Source organism: Micropterus dolomieu, linkage group LG21 (assembly GCF_021292245.1).
Source record: "Micropterus dolomieu isolate WLL.071019.BEF.003 ecotype Adirondacks linkage group LG21, ASM2129224v1, whole genome shotgun sequence".
Lineage (NCBI taxonomy): Eukaryota > Metazoa > Chordata > Actinopteri > Centrarchiformes > Centrarchidae > Micropterus > Micropterus dolomieu.
In genome coordinates this window covers 28,301,214-28,306,661 of record NC_060170.1, presented here as the reverse complement: position 1 = coordinate 28,306,661, position 5,448 = coordinate 28,301,214, and the positions used below count along the sequence as shown (strand labels likewise).

Here is a 5,448-nt window from a genome sequence, read left to right as displayed (position 1 = left end):
AATTTTTAAAATGCAAGTTTATAGTTTTTTTTAAACAAAATGGATGCTGCAGGACTCTGTGTGTGTTGAACATGCTGAGACAGTAATCATGCTTCTGTTTCAGCAATCAAGAGAGCAAAGATTTATTTAGGATAATGGCACTCCATATCGCCATAGAAATAAAATACCTCATAATTTCCTGGCTCGGTGCAGAAAAAATGCTCTGCTGTACCTTTTGCTGGTGTTCGCTCGCCTGCATGGGATCTGTTAGATGCAATTTTTCATGTAAATAGATGAGAAAACAGACAATTCGATTTTAAATACATTTTATTTTAGATGAAAATTGTTTTTTGCAAATGTATGTAGTAAAGACAACTGATAGAATAGCAATAAAGTACAAAAATATTTGTGTTCATTAAGTTTATTTTCCTTTACATACATAATACTTCCAAACAGTGTATTGTTTGAGAGGTTCAACTGTCTGTGTTTTATAGGTATCCTGGTGCTGATAGAGCAGTTGTGGATACATTTGGTTAAAACTGCTCTAATGAATATAATAATACATGTATGATAAATTATTGCTTGAGAGAAAGAAATCACGCGGTCACTCATCCAGTTTGCTTACATTTGTACATTCTGTACAAACACACATACATGCTCTTCTGTGCTCACTCTCAGATAGGCACTCAATCAAATCAGAAACTCTTAAAAATGTAATTGTTAGTACATTCACTGAGTGATGCAACGCCTAAAAATCAGGGTGCTTCACTAATTGTGTCACTCAGCACAAAGTTAGTGGTTTTAGTAGATTTGTTAGATTATTAGTTTATTAGTAGGTTAGTTTGTTAGTTTGCAGAGAGCTAATAAAAGCTCTTTGTCTCTGTTAATTTAATTTTAGAAAATGTTAGTAGCTTGTTGAGAGAACAAATCTGTCTAGCTTGCTTGTTAAAAGGATTTTAGTACAACTGCCCCTTGTTAAAAAGCAAATACTCATGGCACTAGAAGATGTTTAGGGTAAAAGCTTTCATATAATGTCAGTAATAAGTAAAGTAAAAGTAAAATTTTAGTAAACATCACTAGTACCACAAGTCTTGCTTTGATTTATTCAAGATTAGAGACAGAATAATTTACTTTCAGACATCAGGATTGAAAGAACAGGTGTTAGTAAGAGAAACAGGTGGACCTTTACGGCCTTACCACTGTTAGTATCATCCCCGTAATAAGTTAGTAGTGGAGTTGATGTTTGCTCGGCTTGTGTCTCCCTGCACCTGTGGTGAGAACAAGCCAGGCACTCACCTGTGAAGATTGACCACACAGTACGCAGGCAGAGACAAAAGATGGTCTCTGAAGATGGGAATTTAGCCTGTGAAGTATGGTTATATCATTTGGAATCAGATCATAATCGGTTTTGTAAGGATTGTAAGTATGTGGTCAACCCAGTATCAGCAGCTGTTTCTGCTCGCCTTTTTGTCTAGTGGTTAATAACATTTCCTATCCCAAGTTCTGAAACCCTTCTTTACTTGCTCACTTCAACAGTTTCCCTTGATTTTCTTCTCTAATAATCAATCCGACTTTGTCATTTTTTGAAGAAGGATTTCAGGATCATGAGAGAAGAGTGTGTGCATCAGACTGCGGGCATAAAGCAGAGGGTTAGTCAGTTGGTTAAAAAGAACAAGGCCAGCCAACAGCATTCACTTCACAGGTTAGTAATCATCCGACTGTTAGCAGACATTAGTATTGTTAGATATTAGTGAGATAGTGTTAGTACAATCCAGACCTGGGTAAAAAGCTATTTGCACATAATTATTAGCATTTGCTGTAATTTGCTTAAGTATCAGATGATGGGGCTGTAGGCATCATTACAGTTTAATTAATGCCAGCAGGCATCATTTAGAAAACTACACACCATTCATTTCCAGTGACATTCTTGTGATTATCTAACACAAGAATCCCCACCTAACTGGTACTGCAACGAGGTTGAAAACAAATGCTAAGAATCACTTGTAAATATTTTTTTATCCCTTCTCTGGTACATTCAGTGGCTAAAAAAAGAGCTTCAGGCCTTTTAAGAGAGAAAATCACGGAAAAGCGGCTAGTAGCTTCAGGATCATAACAAATGTCTGTTTTGTCAGACAGACATGATACACATGCACACAAACAGAAGGAAACACACACACAAACAGAGCACATGCAAAAACACATGCACTCACGTAGACACACACGCCCCACACACTACAGTAAAAGTACTACTGTATGTTAAAAATAGCTGGTATCAAGACAAAGAGCATACTGTATGAATTACACATTGTCAGAATGTGAGAAAACGAGTCATTCTCACACTCTAAAGCAGATTTTTTCTTAAAATATCAGTGCTTTCCCATTTCTGGATCTGGCATAGATACATGCAAGCTTTAGTGAAAAGTTAACACACAGAAGAGCAGCGTTAAAACACAGTTCTGGTGAATTTAAAGTGTCGTATACAGGGAGAAGTGCCCAAAGTGTTAGACAGAGTAACCAAGGTAACAGAGAGAAGAGGCCACTGCACACAGCAGCTGAAATAAAGAGGTGTGAGAGGTGTTGGATGGCTGCAGTGTCAGTGTTTTTGATCAGCCAAAAAAAATGAAAGTGGGGGTGGATGAAGCTATTAGTATTATTCACAGCCAGGAAAATATGCACATTTGAGAGAGACGGGAAAGAACACTGCAGCAAATATATTCTTGCTAAATCTGATCATGTTGACACTGACTGCAAAGCAGAGGTGGCAATTTTCAACTCTTCAAAGGCCATTACACTGATACACGAAAGCAGCAGAAGTCGTCTCTCAGTGGGGGAACAGGTGGACACGGATCTTCTCGAAGGTAAACGCAGCAGAAATGGCATCAACCACTGCAGGAGAAATGACATGACAGCTGTTACAGTCAAAAGGAGATGAAAAGGAAGAAATACAGAAGTGAATGATTTCTGCTTCCTAACACCATGAACACGTTCCCGTTGGCCTCTTTTACATGACATGCCTTTAAAGACATATTTTTGTCAATGTCTAACAAACATGCAAACATGATTTTGCCCAGGATAACCCTACATAATGTTGAATAATGAATCTGAAAAGCTGATTGTGCTAATCTGGTTTGGTCATGGTCTCCACTTTCAGGTTGGTTTATCTCCCTTCTTAACCACAATCCTGGAAAGGATAGTAGCATATAGCAGAAAATACGACAGCAATTTAACATAACTAATCTCCCATGTTCTATCTGCTCCTCATTTATCTGCACTCTCAGCCAGCAAAGAGGCTTAACACACACATATACACACACAGGGTAAAATCCTGTTTATGGGCAAGATAGAAAAATCGGCTCTGCAATTTATATTCATCTAGACCTATATAACCAGTCACAGTGTAGACTGTAAAGTGAATATGAGGGAAATAAAAGTCACCATGGTGTAAATCTACTGACAGATCCTTCACCAGTCTGTGAGGCAGCACTGTAGAGGGCAATGGGGCGATGGGGCTTGTGAGGTCCAGTGCAACTCCCAATCTGCTCTTTCATCAGTGTAACTGGAGAGAAACACACAACACAAAGCAGCAGAAAAGTGGGATGCAACCCAACTGTCCTCCCACGATACCCCAGGGAGGGGTGTTACCGTTTTCTATGGAGACACATATGATACTGAAATACATCAACTGCTAAAATATGTAAGCCATTTCAAAAAAGACTTCATTGATGTCATGTTATCTATAACTTGAAGAAGTAATGTTATTAAACTCTCCATCTGATATTGTGCCCCAGTGAAAATTATCCTCCTTCTTGAGTTTGAATAAAGATAATCCAGGCTGTACACATAACCTGTCCTGCTGTTGGATCCCATGTGGATCCTCCCAGTGTCCTGACTGGTGGCATGTCAGCACCTCTGAAGATGAACATTGACCACAAGGTTACCTACAAAATAAAAGCACACTGAATAAGGGTGTGGACCATTGTAGAGCTGATCATAATATCTATAGTTGATTTTACAGTAGATGATTCACTATCTGAATAAATTTGAAGTTAATGGTCCACTTAGCTTTATATTTACCTACAAACTAAAGTAATATGGCACAACAAAGGTTTGAGTTAAATAGACATTTCAGTGCAGGGCAAAAAAATCTGATCTTGTGGCTGCAGATCATAGATACTGTCTTCATGGAGATGAAAAACCAGTAGGCTATAGCATATACTGTATATCCTAGGACCAAGATTAAATACATAGCCTATTCATTCTAATCTGGCATGTATCCACCTGAAACAGCTTTTCTATAAATAAGTATTCATACCCACCCTGCAAGGATTAAGGAAAGACATCCACTACAGACTAGGCCCCACAAAAAAAAAGAACCGAAAATAGGAACTATAGGCTAAGGTCTTTTCCTACCAGTGACTTCCAGGTTCCACATGCACCTGTCCCGCAGCATCAAAGGAAACGAACAAATCACTTCTTCTTCTTCTTCTTCTTCTTCTTCTTCTTCTTCTTCTTCTTCATCATCATCATGTTGAGGGTAAGCTGCCGAACCTGCAAATACACGCCGTGTATGTGTAGTGATTATGCCTGCAGTAAAAAGCACTATGAGCCGCAGCTGAGCGTCGTCTACATGGCTGCCGAGCTGAGACAAGCAGATGTGGGAGTGCCAACAACAGCTGCGCACTGACGGGAGTCCGGTCCGGGGAAAACGGGATAAAGTGAAGACGGAAGCCCCGGGACAAAGAAAATGGATGGGAGGTATTGAAGAGAACAGCGACGTCTTTGACTAAGCACGACTGCACAGACCTGAATTAATCAGTGGCTCGGTCTCCAGCTGCTGCCACAGGTTTATGGTCTTTTGTATGCGCGCCCTTCATCCACCATCTGTGTTTCCTGGGCAACCGAGGACTGCCTGCAGGCACCACCAGCTCAGCAACCACATCGAACCAATAAACACTACAGTATTCTGCGATCATTTTACTTTAAGAGACACAATGTAACATAACTGAAGGTTTATGATTTTTAATAACTTTATAATTAACTGATTTCTCAACATGCACAAGCATAAACACTATTATTTCTCTTTTAACAGCACAAGAACACACAATAACAGCTGTGCTATGATGATGAATTTAAGATGCTGGTTTACGTTAATACCAGTAATTCTTACAAACGAGTCTTAAAGTGGTCTAATGCTTGAATGAATTATTTTTCTGACTGTTCATATTGTATGGGTATGTTGGGGGTGTAATTGCAGAATGACAGACACACCGACGCACAAGTATAAATGCATGGCTATGTGCGTGGCCTACTGCGTAGCTACGCACATATCCCCTAGGCAGGAGTATAAATCAAGCTTTAGAGTAACCATGACCACATGTCAACAGGAAGTTAACCATAGAACACAAACTCACACAAAGTGGCTATTTAATTTTTGAGATAGAGCCTCTAGTGTAAGAGTTAAGAACAGTG

General features: G+C 39.3%; 1 long non-coding RNA gene across 2 annotated transcripts; it reads right to left on the bottom strand.

Moving 5' to 3' along the window:
* Nucleotides 1–288: 288 nt before the first annotated feature.
* On the bottom strand, nucleotides 289–4,921 carry LOC123959979. Of its 2 annotated transcripts, XR_006822413.1 has the most exons (4): nucleotides 4,783–4,921; nucleotides 4,390–4,527; nucleotides 3,415–3,917; nucleotides 289–2,865 (listed from the first exon to the last, which is right to left on the bottom strand). It is a non-coding gene; the product is annotated as an uncharacterized LOC123959979 (long non-coding RNA). The 2 variants fall into 2 exon arrangements; XR_006822412.1 differs by having other exon boundaries at nucleotides 4,390–4,885.
* Between the last annotated feature and the right edge of the window lie 527 nt (nucleotides 4,922–5,448).